Raw genomic sequence first — 9,222 nt, forward strand, 5'->3', positions numbered from 1 at the left:
TTATTTTGTATAGCCCAATATCACAAATTACAAACTCCCCTCAGAGGGCTTTACAATCTGTACACATACGACATCCCTGACCTTTGACCTCACATCGGATCAGGAAAAACTCCCCAAAAATAACCTTTACAGGGAAAAAAGTGAAGAAACCTTCAGGAGAGCAACAGAGGAGGATCCCTCTCCCCGGATGGACAGAAGCAATAGATGTCATGTGACCAGATGAACAGAGTTACAGAGTTACATAAACATTACATGAATATGACAATGTATGAATGGAACTCCAATCCATGAAACAGAAGGAGGTTAGAGAGGAGGGGGGGCGGGGCATCAGCATGGCCAACGCGGGAGGCCGGCTCACCAGCATCAGACACCTCCAGGTCCAATGGACCCTATGAGACGTGAAGTCACAACGACTCCGGGGAGGAAGCAGAGTTAATAAGGTGCAATGGAGAGATGTAAATTCATCCATAAGGTGAGAGAAGAGGAGATAGGTGCTCAGTGTATCCTAAAACATCCCCCAGCAGCCTATAAGCCTATAGCAGCATATCAAGGGGCTGGACCAGGGCAAACCAGATTCAGCCCTAACTATAAGCACTATTAAAGAGGAAAGTCTTAAGTCTATTCTTGAATGAGGTGACTGTGTCTGCCTCCCGGACTGAAAGTGGAAGCTGGTTCCATAAAAGAGGAGCTTGATAACTGAAGGCTCTTGCTCCCATTCTACTTTTTAGGACTCTAGGAACCACAAGTAGCCCCACATTTAGTGAGCGCAGCTCTCTAGTGGGGCAATATGGTACTACAAGCTCCTTAAGATATGAAGGTGCATCACCAATCAAGGCTTTGTAGGTGAGGAGAAGAATTTTAAATGTGATTTTTGATTTTACAGGGAGCCAGTGCAGAGCAGCTAATACAGGAGTCATGTGATCTCTTTTCTTAGTTTTTGTGAGTACACGAGCTGCAGCATTCTGGATCAACTGGAGGGATTTAAGAGACTTATTAGAGCAGCCTGATAATAAGGAGTTGCAGTAATCTAGTCTGGAAGTAACAAACGCGTGAACCAGCTTTTCTGCATCTTTTTGAGACAAGTTGTGCCTGATTTTTTAAATGTTACGTAGATGAAAAAATGCAATCCTTGAGATTTGCTTAACGTGGGAGTTAAAGGACAAGTCTGGGTCAAAGATAACTAGAGATTCTTTACAGTGGTGTTGCTCAGTAGATGTGTACCAATGATGTTATCGACATGTAGCCACTTTCGGCTGATATTTCTAATATTGACATTTTTTGTGTCAGTTATTTGACGGTATACTACGGTGAAGAATGCTCAATCAAAATGATCATTAGCTGTGACACTGGTCATCTTAGGGTTGTGCAACACGTGGTCCTGGAGACACCTGTGGTGCAGTAGGAAGTACCACAGAGGAGGTTTGGAGTACTTCGCCAGGTGTATTTACATCTGTCTGATCGATATTAGAGCTGAGCTCGACGATGGGTGTGGTGAGCAAGGGCGCAGGAAGTAAAGGAGTCGGAAGTAAGGAAGTTTAGGAACTTCTTTTCTTTCTCAAACACTTCCCCCATGTTGACCTGCCACCCCCCTTCCCACCCCCTGAGAGCAGAGTGTGAGCAGGGACCGCCATCCTCAACCGACCTCTTCCTGAGCTCCTGTCTTCATTTCTGCAGCCACTGGAAGCCGCTGTTCAACAAATATGGGTTGTTCAACAAATATGGGTTGAACAAACGACCTATAGGGTCATGTATGGGTCGAGGACAGTCTTCATGTAGTTATGCATACTTCCATTTTATTTCCTGTCCTTCTAAAAGTCAGCTTGAATTTGAAAGCAGTAAAACTACAATATCATAGTGAAATAGGCCATTCCTCATGTTGAATACTTTTGCTTTTGGACATTTCTCCAATTTTGTATTTTTACTTACTTCTTGCAAGTACTTTTGCACTCTATTGCTACTTTAATTTAGGTAAAGGATCTGAATATCACACGACTGCGGATGACACTTGACACTGTAATGCATTGCTGTAACTTCACAGCGGATTTACAACAGTGTCTTACAATATTTCATAATAACTGTAACATACGATTAAATATTAATCCTTAACATGTAAATGAACAGTTACTGCCAATGGTTAACCATCGTGACAGATAACTAATTTATCAGCATAATACATATTTTCTGTGAAGTCACTACACTATTATTTGTCTTACAAAGTTAGCTGTATAAATGATTGAGGACAAATAATACACCACAGCAATATTGTATTGTCCGTGATTTATTGTGTGTGTGATTGTTTTACCCTTTATAAATGAACCATGACATGTTAGTATATACTATAACATTACCTGTAACCCAGTTATTCTACGATCACATGCTGTAATCCAATATACAATAAGATACTGTGAAAATAAATGTCAGTAGCTGCCATTATTTTACATTGACATTGTTTACAGTGTAGTGTTGGAATCGTTCTTTTTCATCTGTGATATCATGTGAAGAATCTGAACACTGAACTACTGCCAGATAAAACAAGTCCAACGTAAGGAAAATGACTTTCTCTGTATAAATCTAGAGAAACATTGTGAAGAGTCACTCTGGGTTGATCATTCCTTTCATTGGACAACTTGGTGAGTATCATTATGTTATGGGAAAATGCACAAGAGGATGCTGGCTTTCTGCGCATATTTAGTACATGTGGAAAACCCCCCCAAAAAAACGGGTTTTAATGTGAAATAATCATGTTTGCTTGTGAGACAATCAACATGAACAACCTGTGTCCAACAATCATGTTTTGAGTTTGACTCACATGTTTTCTGTTCCCACGAAAAACGTCCAAAAGACGACAAGTACATTTTATTTTTCTATTATAGTTTGTTTTTAACTATCTACTGGCTCTGTAGCACTCTGAGATTATTTTTTTGCCTTACAAATAAAATGCATTATTATTATTATTATGTATATGTATATGTATACTTTTCACATGTGGGGATTCAATGTATCACTTCTAAAATAATCACATATGGGTCATCAATGTTGATAAGCAGCCCACGGATTGTAGCCACCTTGCCCGGACAAGGGAAACCGGGGCACCCTCCCGGAGCCAGACCCAGGAGGGGAGCTCGTCGGCGAGCGTCTGGTGGCCGGGCTTTCGCCCATGGGGCCCGGTCGGGCTCAGCCCGAAAGAACAACATGGAGCAGCTGTCACCGGGAACAGTGCCCATGGACTGGCAGACCGGGGTGGTGGTTCCCATCTTCAAGAAGGGGGACCGGAGAGTGTGCTCGAACTATCGTGGTATCACACTGCTCAGCCTCCCGGGAAAAGCTTATGCCAGGGTGCTGGAGAGGAGGCTCCGACCGCTTGTCGAACCTCAGATTCAGGACGAACAGTGCGGATTCCGTCCCGGTCGTGGAACAGTGGACCAGCTCTTTACCCTCGCAAGATTACTGGAGGGGTCCTGGGAGTTTGCCCAACCAGTTTACATGTGCTTTGTAGACCTGGAGAAGGCTTTCGACCGGGTCCCTCGGGGGTTTTTGTGGGGGGTGCTGCGGGAGTATGGGGTGCCGGACCCGTTGGCACGGGCCATCCGGTCTCTGTATGCCTGCAGTAGGAGCTGTGTTCGTCTCCTCGGTAGTAAGTCAGACACGTTCCCGGTGGGTGTTGGCCTCCGCCAGGGCTGCCCTTTATCACCGGTCCTGTTCGTGACCTTCACGGACAGGATATCTAGGCGCAGCCAGGGGGCGGAGAGGATCTGGTTCGGGAGTCTCGGGATCGCCTCTCTGCTGTTTGCGGATGATGTGGTCCTGTTTGCCTCCTCGGACCGTGACCTCCAGCATTCACTGGGGCGTTTTGCAGCCGAGTGCGAAGCGGCAGGGATGAGAGTTAGCACCTCCAAATCTGAGGCCATGGTGCTCTGCCGGAAACCGGCGGATTGCTCCCTCCAGGTGGGGGCAAACTGCCTACCCCAAGCGAAGGAGTTCAAGTATCTCGGGGTCTTGTTCACGAGTGAGGGTAAGGTGGAGCGGGAGATCGACAGGCGGATCGGTGCGGCTGCAGCAGTAAAACAGGCGCTGTACCGGTCCGTCTTAGTGAAGAGGGAGCTGAGCCGGAAGGCAAAGCTCTCCATTTACTGGTCGGTCTACGTTCCAACCCTCACCTATGGTCACGAACTCTGGGTCGTGACCGAAAGAACGAGATCTCGGATACAAGCGGCCGAAATGAGCTTCCTCCGTAGGGTGGCCGGGCTCAGCCTTAGAGATAGGGTAAGGAGCTCGGACATCAGGGGGGAGCTTGGAGTCGAGTCGCTGCTCCTTCGTGTCGAAAGGAGTCAGCTGAGGTGGTTCGGGCATCTAGTTAGGATGCCTCCTGGACGCCTCCCATTAGAGGTTTTCCGGGCACGTCCAACTGGTAGGAGGCCCCGGGGAAGACCGAGGACACGCTGGAGGGATTATATCTCCCGGCTGGCCTTGGAACGCCTCGGGATCCCCCAGAATGAGCTGGAAAGTGCTGCTGGTGAGAGGGAAGCCTGGGTCGGCCTGCTGAACCTGCTGCCACCGCGACCCGACCCCGGATAAGAGGTGATAATGGATGGATGGATGGATGGATGGATGGATGGGTCATCAATGTATCCCTTTTTGAAATAATCACATATGGGTCATCAATGTATCCCTTTTTGAAATAATCACATATTGGTCATCAATGTAACCTTTTTGAAATAATCACATATTGGTCATCAATGTATCCCTTTTTGAAATAATCACATATTGGTCATCAATGTAACCTTTTTGAAATAATCACATATTGGTCATCAATGTAACCTTTTTGAAATAATCACATATGGGTCATCAATGTATCCCTTTTTGAAATAATCACATATTGGTCATCAATGTAACCTTTTTGAAATAATCACATATGGGTCATCAATGTATCCCTTTTTGAAATAATCACATATGGGTCATCAATGTATCCCTTTTTGAAATAATCACATATTGGTCATCAATGTAACCCTTTTGAAATAATCACATATTGGTCATCAATGTAACCCTTTTGAAATCATCACATATTGGTCATCAATGTAACCCTTTTGAAATCATCACATATTGGTCATCAATGTAACCCTTTTGAAATCATCACATATTGGTCATCAATGTAACCCTTTTGAAATCATCACACATTCAAAGTTCACATGTGCATCCTACTCTTCATATGTTCAGGCAACACAACTACTTGGTTTATCAAACAAAAACAATTTGTTAAATTTTTTACTACAAACCAAACTCCTGATTAGCCAATACTGAGGTAACACAACTACATGGTAATGTTTAGCTAACACAACTACCTGGTTAGGTTTAAAGATCATAGTTTAGGATAAAATAAGTATGTTTTTTACATAATGTATGTTACATACTGAAGTTAACCTACCTAACACAAGGTCCCCAAATAGCGTTCTCCTGAGTTTGTTGAACCCACCCATCCACCCTGACCACCTGCCTTTGCAGACTTTGTCTGTCTTTATATGACCTCAACCGACCTCTTCCTGAGCTCCTGTCTTCATTTCTGCAGCCACTGGAAGCCGCTGTTCAACAATGAACAAATATGGGTTGAACAAACGACCTATAGGGTCATGTATGGGTCGAGGACAGTCTTCACTGATGATGTCATAGTGATGGCATTCGCTTGGATAATACAAATTCATAAGACATCGGTCCCAAACTTTCTCTGCGCCACGTTTGGTGTAAGACAATATTTCCACGGACCAGCCTTCAAGGTGTTGGGGATGAATATGACAAAATAAAATGATACGACCGGCATGAACACAAATATAAAGTACATACAAAATACAAGTCACCATTACACTGAATTATGTCCATAGTGTGCAGAGCGGGCACGTAAGAATCGCCTGTAGCGATAAACCCGTATTTGAAGCAGGACTCCTGATATTGTCTTTTAAATGCAGCTTTCTTTTCCTTGGAAGTCGTCGGCTCTTCTTCTGTCTCCTCGTTGGGCCTTTTCCCCTTTCCAAAGAGGCTCTCCAGAGACCTCGGTTCTTTACTCATTTTTGTGAACTAATATTTTGGGGTAACGTATCAAGTGGCCGAGACAAGGATATCTCGGCTGTTGTTTAATTTGTCTTGACACTAACTCATTAAAGTCTCCCTTCCATGGGGGCTTTCACTGTAAAGTGAAGCAGTCAGTCTCAGTTGCACCTTTCTTTGTCCTGATGATTGTTCATGCTAACTTCTGCTTTATCACTGTTGCTTCTGCAATATCCGCTGCCATAATATTCAATTTATGTTGTTTCTTTATGTTTTTTTTTTTTTTAAGTCATATGTAATTCATTACATTCATATCGTGAATGTTGGACAAACAGTGTCAGTGCAGCAGGGCGAGGTGGTGCCGATGTCCTGGTGACCTCCAGATACGCTCTTATCTGCCACAGTACACACAGCAGGGGTGGAGGCCCAAAGCAGACAGACAGATAGCGTTTACTGTAACACTGTCATACTGTAATACTGTAATACTGTAATACTGTAATACTGTAATACTGTAACACTGTCATACTGTAATACTGTAATACTGTAATACTGAAACACTGTAATACTGTCATACTGTCATACTGAAACACTTTAATACTGTCATACTGTAACACTGTAATACTGTCATACTGTCATACTGGAATACTGGAATACTGTCATACTGTAACACTGTAATACTGTCATACTGTCATACTGTAATACTGTAATACTGTCATACTGTAACACTGTAATACTGTCATACTGTAACACTGTAATACTGTCATACTGTCATACTGTAATACTGTAATACTGTAACACTGTAATACTGTCATACTGTCATACTGTCATACTGTAATACTGTAATACTGTAATACTGTCATACTGTAACACTGTAATACTGTCATACTGTAACACTGTAATACTGTCATACTGTCATACTGTAATACTGTAATACTGTAACACTGTAATACTGTCATACTGTCATACTGTAATACTGTAACACCGTAATACTGTAATACTGTCATACTGTCATACTGTAATACTGTCATACTGTAATACTGTAATACTGTAACACTGTTATAATGTAACACTGTAACACTTTAACACTTCAATACTGTAATACTATCATATTGTAATACTGTAATACTGTAATACTGTACCACTTTAACACTTTAACAATTTAACACTATAACACTGTAACACTTTAACACTTTAACACTGTAACACTGTAACACTTTAACACTTTAACACTTTAACACTGTAACACTTTAACACTGTAATACTAATAAGCTACATGACAAGTGGACATCAGCTCCATATCCTCTTTTCAGCACATCACATCTAGGTGTGTTCAGTCACTCTGGGTTCATCATTTCTTTCTTTGGCCCCATCTGGTGGTAGTTTATAAATTCTCAATACGGCTATCCTGGCTATCTGCAGACATTGTTATGGAAATAACAATTGATGAAAAACATGCAGAAAAGAAGCCATGATCACATGTGAGACAACCAACATAAATGTGTTATCACTTCCCATGTGTAGCAACAACGTATATGACTGTATCATAAAGGATTGCCTTGTGTTGATTGTATATCTTGTCTTATCTTCTTTTAACGTCTTATGTGTAAAGCATGTTGTCAGACTAATACTACATGTCATGTCTTTCAACATGCAACGTATCATCATGCAGTCTGGTATTCAAAACAATACTAACAATAACAAAGACATTTGATTTTACACTTGGTGTTCATCTTAATCTTTCTAATAACTCATCTAAAGCGTCACAGTCAGTTAGTATATTTGCTTCCACCTTGTGGCCCAATCAGGGATAACTGGGACACTTCTCATTTCTGATTATCTAACATAGATCACAGTCATAAGGGGAGGAGACATAGATCAGGTACATTTCTAGACATTTATTGACTCATATCTCCAGAAGCAATAAGTAAGTGCTTCTTTCGGTCCGAATGCACGAAGGGGCACAGCTGATTGGGATAATCTGGACCACATGGTTGAGGAATTGGGGGGTTTGGGCCGTTTCTCAATATGCCTTCTTGTCCGTACTTGTGTTCTGTGGACTTGTGAAACGTCATCAGTCGCGGCCCAAGTACTGTTCCAATTCAAAAGTCCGCTTCTCGCAAAGCACGGTAAAAACACCCGGATGTGACTTGATCCGCCCAGTTTCCAAAGGATGCATCAGAGGAGACTTGTGCGTACTTTGGAGAGCCAATATCCCACAATGCATTTCGCACCAGCGACGGGGAGCAATGGGGAAGGAGAAAATACTCAACTGAAAGTTGACTTTTTCTAAATACTGTTGTTGAGTCACGGAATGTAATTGTAGGATATTTTCAATCAAGAAGTTATTACTTTAAGCATCAAATCTGTTGTCGGTTTGTCGAGATTCAGCCGATAAAAAATATCCTCCGACGGTTTCGGAGATTTGAGTTCCGGCTCGCGGGACCGGTGAGCCTGCAGCCCCGGGCGGTCAGCGCTCAGTGTGGCCGCCGAGAACAGCCTGATGTCGGCAGGACTTTTTTAAACGATCCGCTGGCTCTGGTGTCTCTGTAGCGGTTACACATGAGATATCATTAAGGTTTAGAGCACAAAGAGTTTATTATTATTTATTATTATTAGTTAAACCCTCTTAGGGTCTTAAACTTAGGGTTGCAATTACATGTGTTAATATATATATATATGCTCCCTCCAGGTGGGGGCAAACTGCCTACCCCAAGCGAAGGAGTTCAAGTATCTCGGGGTCTTGTTCACGAGTGAGGGTAAGGTGGAGCGGGAGGTCGACAGGCGGATCGGTGCGGCTGCAGCAGTAAAACAGGCGTTGTACCGGTCCGTCTTGGTGAAGAGGGAGCTGAGCCGGAAGGCAAAGCTCTCCATTTACTGGTCGGTCTACGTTCCAACCCTCACCTATGGTCACGAACTCTGGGTCGTGACCGAAAGAACGAGATCTCGGATACAAGCGGCCGAAATGAGCTTCCTCCGTAGGGTGGCCGGGCTCAGCCTTAGAGATAGGGTAAGGAGCTCGGACATCAGGGGGGAGCTTGGAGTCGAGTCGCTGCTCCTTGGTGTCCAAAGGAGTCAGCTGAGGTGGTTCATCTAGTCAGGATGCCTCCTGGACGCCTCCCATTAGAGGTTTTCCGGGCACGTCCAACTGGTAGGAGGCCCCGGGGAAGACCGAGGACACGCTGGAGG

Source organism: Cyclopterus lumpus, chromosome 17 (genome assembly GCF_009769545.1).
Source record: "Cyclopterus lumpus isolate fCycLum1 chromosome 17, fCycLum1.pri, whole genome shotgun sequence".
Lineage (NCBI taxonomy): Eukaryota > Metazoa > Chordata > Actinopteri > Perciformes > Cyclopteridae > Cyclopterus > Cyclopterus lumpus.